Raw genomic sequence first — 14,274 nt, 5'->3', positions numbered from 1 at the left:
TTTGAAAAATGCATGGAGATTTCTCTTAATCATTTATCTTTTCATCTCTGCAATATCTCAGCAATTACTGAGATTTGTCCTCAGTTCCTATTCATTCATGAAAAAAGGGTATTTTGAGCACCTACTATTTGCCCAGCACCCCAGTTTTCTGAGTTGTCTGGCATCACTTGCCCCCAGGGATGGCAACTAAAATTCATTTATCCTGGCCAGGCTTTATTTTCCTTCCACTCTTTTACAGAGAGTTGCAGTCAACTGCCTCTTTGCATTGTTTGTGAATGTGGACAAGTCATTTAACGCTGAGTCACGATTTCCTTCTCGGTAAAGGAGGATAATAATAACTAGTGTGACTACCTCACAGGGTGAAAATACAATGAGACAAGGTGTAAAGCAAAAAAATTCCAGAAAAAACAAAGATTCAAAAAAAGCAACAAATCACAGTGTTATTTGTTCTTATCCTCCAGAGCACTTTCCTTGCTGCAGAATTTGAAAGCAAAATATGAATTTAATAGTTTTATTATCTGTTATCATTACACCATCTGCCACAGGCAGCCTGGTGATCACTTCCTGTTCTTCTATTTTCAAACACAGACAAAAACGTCCTTTTGTGGTCTTTAACATTTTCAACAAGCTCAAATTTTATTATTTATTTGTCATTTATAAACCTATGATATTCTATATTAAGATGCAAGTACGATCAGATCTAGCAAAACTAGAAAAAGAAGATGAGATCAAGAACAAAAAAGAAGAGATGGATGGGTAAGAAAACTTTGGCTAAATATAACCTCTGCAGCGGCATGTACACTTAGCTTTACTTTTTGGAACCAGCTAGAAAGCTGGGCAGGAAAGCACTGCAGGAGGAGATACATTGCACTCTCTGGTTGATTACAGGAAGTGTCACAATAGACATAGTCCGTCAGGGCACTAAAACTCTTAAGAGGGGTCACTGACGGAGTTTTACATAAAGGACACAAAACAAGCTAATGGAAAGTATCTTCAACAGCAATTTCACCAGAAAGGAAATATGTTCTCCAAATGATCAGTGGTACATACAATCCTTAATAAAAGATGAAGTTGTGGTGTCAAACGTTCTTTCTGTGAGGGTACTTCTGGAAGACATAAGGTAACATTGTACACATATAATAAATAAAATTATTATAACCTGGCTTCATACAAGGCCGAAAAATTTTAAATCAAGAGTAATGAATTCTTGATTGTCACCATGAGGTTACTTAGCCAGATCTTGACAAGTGGCTAGACTACTGATAAACTGAGGCTGAGGCTTGACTGAAAGTCAAGCGTATGGTTTTTCTGTCTCACTGATGCAGTGAGCCCCATGCTTCAGGTAACTGGTATGCAAGGGGCAGTGATCTATTTCAAACACTGAGGTCTTCTTGCCTAAAAGGAGGGCCTTCCCATCATCTTCACGCGGGTACCCTCTCAAACCAAAATTTCTCTTAGAAAATAGTTTGGAAGATGGTGAGAACTTTAAACAAGGGCTTCAAACCTGGCAGTTCTACCTCATAGAGCAATGGCCAGCCAACTACAGTTCATGGGCCAAATCCCTCTGCTACCTGTTTTCACAAATAAGGTTTTCAAGGAATGTAAGCACACCCATTATCCCATGAGTTGTCTGTGGCATTTTTTTTTTTACCACAATGGCAGAGTTGAATAGTCAGAACACAGAACTTATGGCTCGCAACGTCTAAAATATTTATTATCTAGTCCTTTGCAGAAGAATTTTGCCAACTCCTGCTAGGGAACAGAGAGAGAGAGAGAGAGAAAATTCAGGTTTAAAAGGGCTTGATGGCTATAGTTACTTGCCCACCATCAATTTTCACAATTAAATGGTGTAATTTAGCCCTCTTGCATGCTTTTATTTTAAGCACTGGAGCATCATAAAGGGGTCCCCATGAGGAATTAGCTCACAAATCACACCAAAACAGTAACTGAATTCCTCTTCCAATAGTGATTTCAGTGAGGCCAAAACAAACATGTGCTTGGACCGCCTCTTCTTTTTCCTGTGAATTTTAATAATTTAATGACACTTTTCTATAAACAATGTACTTCCCCTGTTGTGGAGAAGAGATGACTAGACATTCTCTTATAAGCAGACACTGAGTTTATGGCCATGAAGAGCGGCTGCAGATCACACCTACCCTGGTGAGTGCCAAAAAGGAAAGGCTGTAGATGGACATTTCCAAAACCCAAGTCACCGCATTTGGTAGAGATCCCCTTTGATGGATCTGATTTACAGTCATCCAGCACAGCTAGTTTGTCAATGGTTTCAGCAAATGTAAACTTTATAGCTAGTTTATATTAGACAGGACATCAGGAAGTTATGTTCCTCGGAGACACAAATTTCATTGATGCTTTACTGATTTATTTTCAATTTAGGCTAAAAAAGATTGTTGTTATGCCCAGGACAAGCTCTTTGGGGCCTTGATCTGCCATAGGTGGTGGCTTTAGAGATTCAAATTACATCCTAAAGGATGTTGCTGGGGACCTTGACCTACAGCCCTTTTTCATACGAACAGCAAGAAAGCTGAGGGATGAGTGAGTAGTCAACTCTGGTAAGGGCAAGAGACCTTACAGAACAGTCAGTCTAACCCACTCCTGGTTTCCTTTATTTTTCTGAGTCTCCTTTTCCTGTTGTCCTACTTTCCTCACCACTTATTTTTCACTTTATTTTATCTTGTGTGGTATTAATAGGTAATCCACCTTAAATCCTTTCTGGAACAAGGCAGGGTGTAAGTAAACAAGTAAAAATGAACTCACCTGTTGAACGGAGTTATTTAGTATTATCCCTCTGAATACTGAAAAAAAATATCTCCTGGAAACAGCTAGTTTCTTCTGGCAGGGTAGCTCCGAGGTTTTCTTTCAAAGAGAAATTGTTCCACAAGTTCAAGGGCGTCCTGTTGCTCCTGCAGGCACGTGATGTTAGGATCCTGCATCCAGAGAGAGGTGTAGGCTCACGTCACCATCTGTAATGGCAAGAAGGTGGGTGACCCAGTGCTATGCATCAGCAACAGACAGATAGTGGATGGGAAGGGGGTGGCCAACATCACTTTTTCAGTCTCTCAGGGGGTTGGGGGTGGAATATGTCTTAGTAATTAGTGTTTGAATAGTGCTTTACAATTTGCAAAGAACTTTACACACACAGCATCATGTTCAGTTCTCTCAATAACACTGTTAATCTGGCTTCTGACACTTAGTTTTCAGTTGAGGGAATGGAGGCTTGGAGAAACCAGGTAAAGTGAATAGAGAAACGAGGATTGAAGCCTAGTGGATGAGGCCATGCCATAGACTCGATTTCTCCATATTTTCTTCAGCCTGCTAACCATTTGATCCCAGCATGCTAAAGTCTGAGAGGCTGCTAATGTCACAGTAAAAGGCTTTGGAGTTAAACCTGAAATTAAATATTGTACTTCTCATTTTCTAGAAGTTTCTTTAAGTCAGGATATCAGGCTCCTAATGTAGGTTGTAACAAATTACCATAAAAAAGGTGGTTTAAATCAACAGAAATTTATTCTCTTAGAAGTCTGGAAGCCAGAGCCCAAAACTGAATGTCTGCAAGACCACAATCCCTCCAAAGGCTCTGTTCCTTGCCATCTCCAAATTCTAATGGCTCCAGACATTTTTTGGCTTGTGGCCACCTCCTATCTCTGTTTCCATGGTCACATCACCTCTTCATCTATTCCTCTGTGTGTCTGTCTTATAAGGATACACGTGACTACACTCAGGACCCATTTAGGATAAGCTTCTCCTTTCTAAATCCTTCACTTAATTACATCTTTTGCCATATAAGGTAGCATTCACACGTTCTGGGGATTTGGATGTGGACATATCTTTTGGGGGTGGGGGGCATCATGCAACCCACTAAAGTCACTGAGCCTTATGTCTCCCATAAAAATTAGAATAGTACCATTTATCTGGAGGGGAAGATTAAATAAGATAATTTAAATAGAACAGTCCAATATATAATACTCAATAGAAGGGGGTCACCCCTTTTTCTCACTGGGAAGGCTGCTAATATAGTCACACTACTTTTTAGATGATTTCCCTCGTTTGTCCCATTGGAATAATCCCCAAATGTACACTCACAAATTCTCCCATTCTTTCATTTTCTCTTTAGATTCCTTTTCCTAATAACTGTATTCTAAATAGCAGTACATTTTTTAAATTCTATTTTATCATGAACTAAGATAGTACCTTTCAAGTATCTGCAGCGAAAGATTAGTTTTAGTTTTATGGAATAAAATAAATTTAAATTATCGAATAAATTAAATAAATGTATTATTTATTAAATTATTAAATTAAATTAAAATGTGATCATGAGAATTGCTATAAATATACACTCACTTTGATATTGTTACAGACCAGTAACAATTTATCCTCATTGGGTACATCATTTTGAGAATTAAAAATATCAACATTAAAAGTTAAGCACATATCAAACACTTTAGTTTTATCAAAATTAATTTTCCAAAAGGTAGTCAAATTCTCTCATTACTGCAAAGGGTTACTTTATACTAAGATTTAGCCCCCCAAAACATAATATCTATATGTTTCCTCTTCCCAATTGGTCTGATTGGTATATTTTTATGATAGTAAATTGATTTTTTTCTCTTTTGCTTGACCTTTGTTTCCATTTAGATGTATACCTCAGTTACATGTAACACTATTCTATTTTCCTTGTATCATATCAGACTTTGAATATTTTTTCTCTTGATATTGTTAGGCCGAGTCTTATCCCATTAATGCTGCATCCAAAGTTTTTGGTTTAAAACTTTGAGATATTTTGCCACCTAGTTTTCTAAGTTGACACACATGGTTTCCCAGGGTAATAAATATTACTCTTAGTGGACATCTCTGTTTTTCATTGAATAAATGAAAGAATAATTACAAAGGACCGCCTCCACTATACAAAACCTCTCTCTGGCATGCCCACCATCCTTATTACCTACTTGGTAGTTCATCTTGGTTTTTCTTCTTCTCCTTTGTCCATCCTTCTTTGCTAAATATGTTCTCCACTTTGATCCAGGGCCCTTTTTCATTTTTAGTTGCTCATCTTACTGACATTCCTTTTGTAATCCAGAAGACAAATCCTTTTCTTTATAAACTTTCTATGTAACCAGCTATAGTGAATGCAGCAATTACCCTCCTTTCTTTTCCAGAGTCATAAACACAAACTGGAAGAAGACAACCCAACCTAAACCCAACCCAACCTTGTCCCACCCAACCCTAAATGTTTTCCCTTCCCTACCTAATCCTAGAGATGCAGATCCTGTGACTCCAATTTTTGTTCTTGCATAAGCCATCACAGTAGCAGGGATCAGTGAGGTTGGTGATCTTGGCAGGTTCTCTGTCATAACTGGAGGCCTGCCTCCAAGAAGTTATGGAACATAGGCCCGTGAACAAGCCAGGTTTAGGCATGGCCACCTCTTCTCAGGCAATAGAGAGTTCATTATCAAATAGTTATGTTATGTATGTTTCTATTTGATTGAGATAACAGTTCCATCATTTTTTGAATGCTTAGGAACCTCTTGGAATCTCTTAGAGGCTGGAAAATGCCCCTACCTGAGTATGTCTGGAATTGCCCTCCAGGAGAAGAATGTCACAAAGCTTCCTCCCAGCTTAATTTCCTCTTGCTCATCTTCAGCTGTGTCACAGTTGTTATAGTCCAATCTACTTGCAATGACAATTCTGGAGTCACTTTACAGTACCAACCGTCTTCCTCCCTATAGGCCCAAGATAATCAAACTTCTAAAAACAAAAAAGACTGGTCCCTTCTACTCTATGTTCTATGATTTGCTGTTTTCCAAGGTAGGCTCTACTCCACCTCTTCCCTTTCTTATTACAGCCCAGAATAAGTACACAGGCCCTTCCATTTTAAGATAGTATTGTTAATTATTATTGAGAATTAGATGGGTTAATGACAACAAATGTGAAAAAGTTACCCCCCAAAATAAAGAAGTTTTCCTAGCTATTTTCCTTAACATATAATTACTGACTTCCTTTTTTTTTTAATGTTTACTTATTTATTTTGAGAGAGAGAGAGAGAGACAATGTGTAAGTAGGGGAGGGGCAGAGAGAGAAAGAAGGAGAGAGAGAGTCTCAAGCAGGCTGCATACTGTCAGCACAGAGCACGATGCAGAGCTTGATCTCACAAACTGCAAGATCATGACCTGAGCCCAAATCAAGATTTGATGCTTAGCCAATTGAGCCACCCAGGCACCCCATTAATGACTTTCTTTCTATATGGTATATTTAGAAATCAGAATGAGGTTTTGTGGATTTTTAGTGTCTTCTACAACTTATATTCTAAACTTTGTCCCTGGTGTGGGACTTTGCAGGTTGTTCTGTCTGGCCTTCCAATGGGGCCCTATTGAGATAGACTATTGAAATATGAAAAGATTCCTTCTCTGCACTTCAGGCTACTTTACCCTGAATTTGTAGGCATGTCCTCACTCTTTCTGAGAGTATCCCAGTCTTCCAACTCTATAAGTCCTTTTGTGTGTGTGTCTTTCATATTATCCTAGGGAGAAAAGCATCTTCCTGATTAACTTCCTGAACTTTCCTCCCCTGGAGAATACCTGTCCTTCCTTGACCAGTGGTCCTCTCATTCATCCTTCTGAGAAATCCACCCTGCCGGCAACACACTCAGGGACCAGGTAAGATGAGTTCCAGTTACAGCCAGTGGTTGCTTCTTTCCCTGTTGTTAGCAGGTAATATCTAGTGCAGCTTCTCTGATCTTGGCCCTTGCAACTCCCATCATCTTATTAGTAGCCAGGACCAGCTACCTAATTTGCAGGGCCCAATGCAAAATGAAATCATGGGGGACTCTTTGTTAAAAAAATAATAAGAATCTCAAGACTGCAAGAGAACAGCGTAGATCAAATACAGGGCCCTCTGACAACAAGATTCTATGTGACTACACAAGCTGGGCTCCCATGAAGCAGTCCTGCTAAGAGCACATCTTTCTGGAATCTCGTTCTTGTGATAGTCTTCAATCTTGTGTAACCTTCTTTGCCTCAGGGTATCATTTTTGGTTAAATTCACTGGATTCATGTTTCAGATTGTCAATGACAGTAAAAAAAAAAAAAAAAAAAAAAGGTTACATTCCTTTTCCTAGTCAATAATTAGCCTAACTCAGGTCATCTTGTTGGCTCTATTCACCCCCTACCTTCTCTGAGATGACTCACAGGGGCGACTCATCCCCAGAAAGTGACTGTTTTAGAATTAAAATTTTAGAGTCTAAAAAATAATCTCAGTAATTCATTAGTCACTTGTTGCAAACCTATTCTGTATCCAGCTGGATGCTAAGGATACATAAAAAGATCATGCACGCCCTCCCATAGTTCATAACCTAGTAGAGATTGGCTGATTTAGAGAAATAAATATAAAACAACTAAAGCAATACTCTAATGGAAGGACACAAATTTAAAAATCAAATCAAAAATAAATATGAATAAACCTAATTTCTACCAATGGAAAAAGATACTTAGTTCATCCCACCATCTTGTTGACAAAGATTTCCCTTCTCCTCCTCCTTGTTTTTTCGTTTGGCTTACTTTTTGTGTTAGTTCTTCAACACATTCTTTGCCCTGTGTGGAATATACAGAGGTGTTCTTCAAGCCCTTTCCCTTCTTCTCTGAGCAAGAAACTAGTTACAGTTACCACAACCGTCGCTGGCCAGCCTCTGAAGCACAAAAGAAACATATCATCTGCTTACCAGGCAACAGATGGCAACAGTGGCTTCGTTTTCAGTATTCCTTCAGCTTCCAGATAAACTATTGGTGCTTCTGGAATGGCTGTAGAAGAAACCTTTTTATTAGAAAATGATTTTATGCACTATGGATCATGTTATAAACTGGCAAACATGTTTTATGCACATAGATCATGTTATATATCATGTTACCAGGAACCTTCCTGATTTCCATAACTAAAAGTTTTGGACTTCAAAAAAGCTTCCAGGAAACAATAGATATGGAAACAGCTTTAGAAAAACTTCATCAGATTCTACAGGCATCATAGTCAGTCAATGGACTTTTTTTTTTTTAAGGTGCCTCATTTTTAAACTGCATTTCCTAGGCTACCAGTCTTCATAATTACTGTTTCTTCTCTATGAAGTATCACTGACCAAGTTGTAATAGGTAAAGGAATTATCTTGGTCTTCCTCTAGTGAGGTTGAGAATGCAGCTGCAGAAAAGAAAATGCTTTTCCCCCCACACCCCCAACTCCCCACCTTCACCCCCACTCCCATAGTCAGCTTCAATCCAAATGCCAGAGTCCATAGTAGAGTGACACAGAAGATAACAGAGCAGCAACGTGCCAGCAAAAGGACTCTTGTTTGTTATCGTTGTTGTTGTTTTGCTTTTTTCCTAGAGGTACACTCTGGTCAAGAACCTGTCAATCACCTACATTAGCCTTCTCCATCAACTTCCAAGGTGAGTCTTACACACAAATGGCTCACGAATGAGTGGTCACTTATGTCTTAAAGATGGAAAGGTGTTAAGAAACCTCTGCTGCTTTGAAGTATCATCTTTGCTCGCCTACCTTAACTATTGAAATTCCACAATCAGCCATTCCTGAAAGTGATGATATAACTGTTTAGATTCTTTCCAAGTGATAGCTCACCAGATCAGATGGTGTTAAGGGGGAAGTAGAAATAATATGAAGGTGCAGTGTGCCGATAAAAAAGGAATTTCCATAATAGAGACAGAAGCTCTGAAAAGGGAACCTGTATCCCAGAAAATAAGTCTGCCTTTTTTTACAACCGAACTTCAGGCCAGAACCATTCCTGTCCCATGAAGAACTTGTTCTGATCTTGTCCATTGAGGTTGTCTTCACTCAGCACCTTATAAAAAAACCACAACTGAAGATCATAGAAAAGCTCAGGCTGAGCAAGTTTGGTTCCTTGCAGCTGATAACAGCAGTGTTTGCATAGGCTTCATCTCCTCAGCCTGAACACTTGGCAATTGGCTGAAGTTCTGGACTGGCCTCTCTGAATTTCTCATTTCCCTTAAGCAAAACAGTGAGGGAAAGAAGGCATTTCTTTCATCTCAAAGATTCTTGGAGAGATGAGTTAGCCTAAGGCAATGGCTTCCTCCACCTCTGGTTGGCAGAACACTGGAGGAGTTAGTATTCTCTGTGCATTTACCGTGTAGGTAGGCAATACTGGTAGATATTAAATTAACCTTCCCACCTATAGGAAACGGTAGGTTATAATGGAAAAAAGCATGGATTTGGAACCACATAGATCTTCCTAGTGCTGCTACTTATTATGTTTTTGACATTGGTTAGATCACCTACCTACTCTGAGTCTCTGTTTCTTCATCTGTGAAATAGGGATAATGATGCCTACCCTGCAGGGCTGTGGGGAGAATACATATGGAGCCACGCAAACCATAGGCTTTCAATAAATGCAGTGGTCTTCCTCCATTAGTTCCCTATTGGGATGGAGTATATAAAATTACAATGTTCTGCACTATTAAAGTTTTTAATCCTAACCCCGAAAGAGAAACTTTTTAAAAATTCTTACTTGCATCTTAAATATTCTAGTTAAACTGTAGTCTAGCTATCTCAGGAAGTTATGTCCCCCAAGACCAGAGAATGGATTTAGAACTCCTATTATTTAACATAAGCTTTTGATATGATCTTTGTGCATGAAGGAAAATGCAGCTCTCTTCCACAAGAAATAAGAAACATCGGTTTGTTATGATAAATATTTACTTAGGTTCCCTAAATCAATTATTCTAATGTGTTCTAAGAATTGCCAACAAATGAATTTATAACAGTCTTTCAATGTTTACTGCACAAGGAATATTGGAAGAAAGGAAAGAAAGAAAGAAAGAAAGAAAGAAAGAAAGAAAGAAAGAAAGAAAGAAAGAAAGAAAGAAAGAAGGAAGGAAAAAGGAAGGAAGGAAAGAAGGAAGAGAGGAAAAGAAAGGAGGGAGGGAGAGAAAGGGGGATGAGGGAGGGAATAAGGTGGGTGGAAGGAAGGGGAGGAAGGAAGGAAGGATTGAACCTACCAACCTATTGTGTGAACACCCAAATAAAACTTAATATTTCAGGGATACAGTAGAAGAGTGTCCTGAGCATATGCCTGCAAAAATCCCTCCCCCCCCAAAATGGTCTAATTTATTTATGCAGCTCAAAGAATAAAAACTGCAGCCATATTACAAGCCTCTAAGTCCTTCTCAAAACAAAAATAATCTATAGCCTGGACTCAACAAAATAAAAAGACTTACCACAGGCTTCAAATTCCTGAGGTGGGAGTTTTCCATAGATCACAGCAAACCGATCATGCATAGAAAGGCTGACACAGCAAGGGTCAGTGAGGAAAGGAAGGGAAACACAAGGGAGAAATGAAAAAGAAAAGAAAAGAAAAGAAGAAAAAAGTGTTCCTTTCTCTCTTTTTGGCAAATGTAATTTCTGTGAAAGAACTTCTGAAATGGTCAACCCTAAGTAAATATTCAGTCAGATAATTATTTTTGAAAAGCTTTTCAAATTCCAGATAGTAATGAAGTTGGGCAAAATGGTGTTTATTTGGGGCCCCCAAAGAGAAATAATAAATTCCTGGTGATTAATGGCACTTATGTGCTTTTGGCTCTTAAAAAACATTTTCTGCTCTTGAGTCACAACGGAAGCTACGGCTTGAATTTTATTGTTCAATTTGCTTTTTCCTTTCCTGGGTGAGCCAGCACTGGATTTAGGAGTTGAAAGTTTATAGAGTCAGCAGGACCCCAAGGGACAGAAAGCAAAGCTGAGCCAATGAGGATAATGCCAAAGATTATCTACCCTCCGTGAAAACGTGGGGTTCAGAAAAGAAACAATGAAGAATGATGATAAAGACTGACAGTCTGTAACGTGGACAAAATGTCTTGGCTAGGTTGGCAGATCTTTTTTAAGACAAACAAACAAAAACTTTCCTGGTTCACAGTTGCTTAAGCCCTTCTTTTTCTCCATCTTGGGCACACTGTCAGAGGACACACTGGTGTCCTCCCAGAGGACTGAAGAAGGCGTGAGTCTTCAGAGGAGATGCAGCAAGGCTAGCTGTCAAAAGCAGAAGGTTAAGAGTGAGGAAAGAAGCTTTAGGGGGTAGAAAGGGAAACGTTCTTGTTCAGTAAATGATCGGTTTTGTCAGTGTGGAAGTGTGTTTCCCTGTGTCTTTAAAGAAGTTCTTCAACCTTCGGGGCCCCTGGGTGGCTCAGTCAGTTAAGCATCTGGCTTTGGTTCAGGTCAAGATCTCATGGTTCGTGGGTTCGAGCCCCGCGTCGGGCTCTGTGCTGACAGCTAGATCAGAGCCTGGAGCCTGCTTCGGATTCTGTGTCTCCCTCTCTCTCTGACCCTCCCCTGCTTGCACTGTCTCTCTCTGTCTCTCAAAAATAAATAAAAAGCATTTAAAAAAAAAAAAGAAGTTCTTCAACTTGGGTCTTGGGCATTACCCACACAGGACATCATTTCTGTAATGTTCTTCAAGCACATGTTAGTTACACTTTACAAAACTATCCTTGTCGTTTTCCCCAGCCTTACCAGTGACTGAGAATAGTGCAAAATATAAGACTTTCATGGGAACAGTTAACCACACCAAAATCTAATATGGTTTTGCCAGTCCTGTATGTGTTTTCCCTAGCCTTAATCTCCCCATCTGTAAGTTCCTAAGGAGCACAAGTACAAGGTATCCTGTTTATAGAGACCAGGAGCTAAGATTTTTCAGGAATCTGAAAGAAACAAAAACAAGCAAGCAAACAAAAATTATCTCAAGGGACGAGCGGATTTGGTCTCAATTGTCCCACCTCCTGGGACCGTTCCATCCAGGAGCTTCTATGAGATCCATGAGGGAAGGCACATCCCCTCCCACTGAGTAGTTTTACTGAAAACTTGGGTAGATTCCTCTTCCTTTTTTCTGTGTCCCGATTTCCTGTAAATGATAAAACTGTAAAACAAAAAGTAATAAGATCCAATCTTCCTGCTGGGGAGTTGATGAAGATGAATTAGACACTGACAGTCAGGAAAAGATGGAAGGCTCTCCATGACAGAGGCCAAACTAATTCAAAATGAAAATCGTCAATTTGAGTGTGCTCACATGTTACTTAAAAATCAATGAAGAAACAAAGTGAGGGGACCCGGAAGCCATTTTAGCACCCCCGCTTTTGCACTCCATTCCAACTTAGCAGCCTTGAAATATCTTGGCTCTGAAAACCCAGTCAATCATCATTAATAATGATATTTTAATAGCACTTTAAAAATTGGAATTTCCAGAGCCACTTTGATAGATGCCTTGTCACTGCCTTGCCATTTGCAAAACTTTTTTCTGAGTTGTTTTTTCCTCTATATTTAAAGAATTTTTTAACCGAAAAATGGAGGAATTTCTTTCGATTGAAAAATTCATGAGATGGCACATCCCTTACTAATGAAAAGTGTAATTTAGCCCAGGACTTTCAACCTCAATGATTCTAGAACTTGAGTTTACTTAAGGAGTTAAAAAAAAATGCCTGCCCTGTTGCCTTCAGATCTGGAATGAGAGTTCAGTGAGTTTGCTCAAAGATGGAAAAGATTAGAAGCAAAGGCTGGGTTGTTGTTTTCTCTGATACACAAACATGTCAAGTAATTTTACCTGCTGGTTGTCTCACAACAAACCTCAGGAATTACTTAATACCTCTAGTGTGACTTTCCCAGGAAAATCAGAAAATTCCTTCAAAATATTGTGATGTAAGGGAATTCTCTCTTTTTTTTTAATTTTTTAGTGTTTTATTTATTTTTGAGACAGAGCACAAGCAACGGAGGGGCAGAGAGAGAGGGAGACACAGAATCTGAAGCAGGCTTCAGGCTCCATGGTGTCAGCACAGAGCCCGACACAAGTCTCGAACCCACAAACCGTGAGATCACGACCTGAGCCGAAGTCAGATCCTTAACCGACAGAACCACCCAGGAGCCCCTAATGTAGGCAAAATCTTAACATCTTCTTGCTTTATTTATCTGCCTCTTTCGTTCTCATACACATAAGCAAGCGCGCGTGCACACGCACACACACACACACACACACAGCACTGAGCATCCCTTGCCTATGAAATTGTAGATGAAATTTCTTATTTCTGTTTTAACTTCCACAAAACGATACAGCCTTTGGAGATACCTTGGCAGACTCCAACTTTGAAAAGAACTCAAACAATTCCTGCTTAACCTCTGAGCCAAAAAAAGCCTGAAATTTTTCAAAAGTTTGTTTTTTTTCTTTCCCCCCTTATAGCTTCTTTTATTCTTTGCCTCCAAAAGTCTGCACAGGAATTTTTATCACCACTGGGGGCTTAATACTGGTGGTGAAAGAAACAAGTTCCTGTCCTGGTGCTGAACTAAAACGGAATAAATGTCTTGGATGTCTCAGGTTTCTTTGTCAAGCAAACAAAAATAAAGGGATCTAGTTTACTGGAATAGTTGCAGTGCTCATTAAAATTGATGACTTCGAAGATTCTGTGCCTCTCTTCCTTTAACCAGGGCCATCAGCCAAGAATCTGCAGTGCTGTTAAAGACATCATGTTATTGGGGTGCTGTAAAACACCGCTGCTGGTGCCTTTGCTCACCCTTCATGCTTCAGTGTGACAGTGGGAGGGGCCTGGGGGACTAGCAGAGAGAACGGGCCTAGCCATTTGGCCAAGGGATGCCAATAGAATTGATGTATGGGACTGAGCCTCAACCTGGTATTTTTTAGCCATGAACATCAAGTTTGAAAGAGAAAGAAAAGGAGCTGGATTAGCATGAGGCGGAGTTTGGTTTTTCTTAGAAATGTGCGACTCTGCAGAAGTCGCAGAAGTGTGTCTTTATTTTTGGCACAAATTGCTATAGCAAATTACATAGCTTATCAGATGTGGTTTTTTGGGCTCAGTAGAGAAGTCACTGCAGAGACTTGTTCTCTTTGTTGTTTGTTCCCAGTTGGGTATTTGGGATGTATTAAAAAAACTGTCCTCTTATAGTTTAGGAACTGGCTTGAATGATAAGCGATAACAGTATTTGTGATCCAATAAACTCACTTTATTACAATTTACCAAATTAGATCTTGGAATTAAAAGAGATTTTCACTCTGCCCTAAGGCACATAAGATACAAAGTTTGAAACTCTGTGTCACAGATTAGACAACAGGTTCATGTAAATCTTGGGAGGGAATGAGGAGGACAGAGCAGGGCAGGAGGTCAATCCCAGGGAAAGAAGAATTTCAGAAAGAACATTCTCTAATCCTCACCAGTCTTCTCCCTTATTTCTTGACCATCTATGTAGATT

The 14,274-nt window shown here is 39.4% G+C and overlaps 1 long non-coding RNA gene across 2 annotated transcripts; it reads right to left on the bottom strand.

Moving 5' to 3' along the window:
- Positions 1-504: 504 nt before the first annotated feature.
- LOC115296839 lies at positions 505-10,388 on the bottom strand. 2 transcript variants are annotated; one of them, XR_003911086.1, is made up of 5 exons: positions 10,251-10,388; positions 7,733-7,811; positions 5,578-5,685; positions 2,776-2,981; positions 505-1,106 (listed from the first exon to the last, which is right to left on the bottom strand). It is a non-coding gene; the product is annotated as an uncharacterized LOC115296839 (long non-coding RNA). The 2 variants fall into 2 exon arrangements; XR_003911087.1 differs by lacking the exon at positions 5,578-5,685.
- Positions 10,389-14,274: the final 3,886 nt, after the last annotated feature.

The sequence above is a fragment of the Suricata suricatta genome, chromosome 7, assembly GCF_006229205.1.
Source record: "Suricata suricatta isolate VVHF042 chromosome 7, meerkat_22Aug2017_6uvM2_HiC, whole genome shotgun sequence".
Lineage (NCBI taxonomy): Eukaryota > Metazoa > Chordata > Mammalia > Carnivora > Herpestidae > Suricata > Suricata suricatta.
The sequence above is the reverse complement of the archived record's forward strand: the minus strand, read 5'-3'. Positions and strand labels throughout refer to the sequence as shown.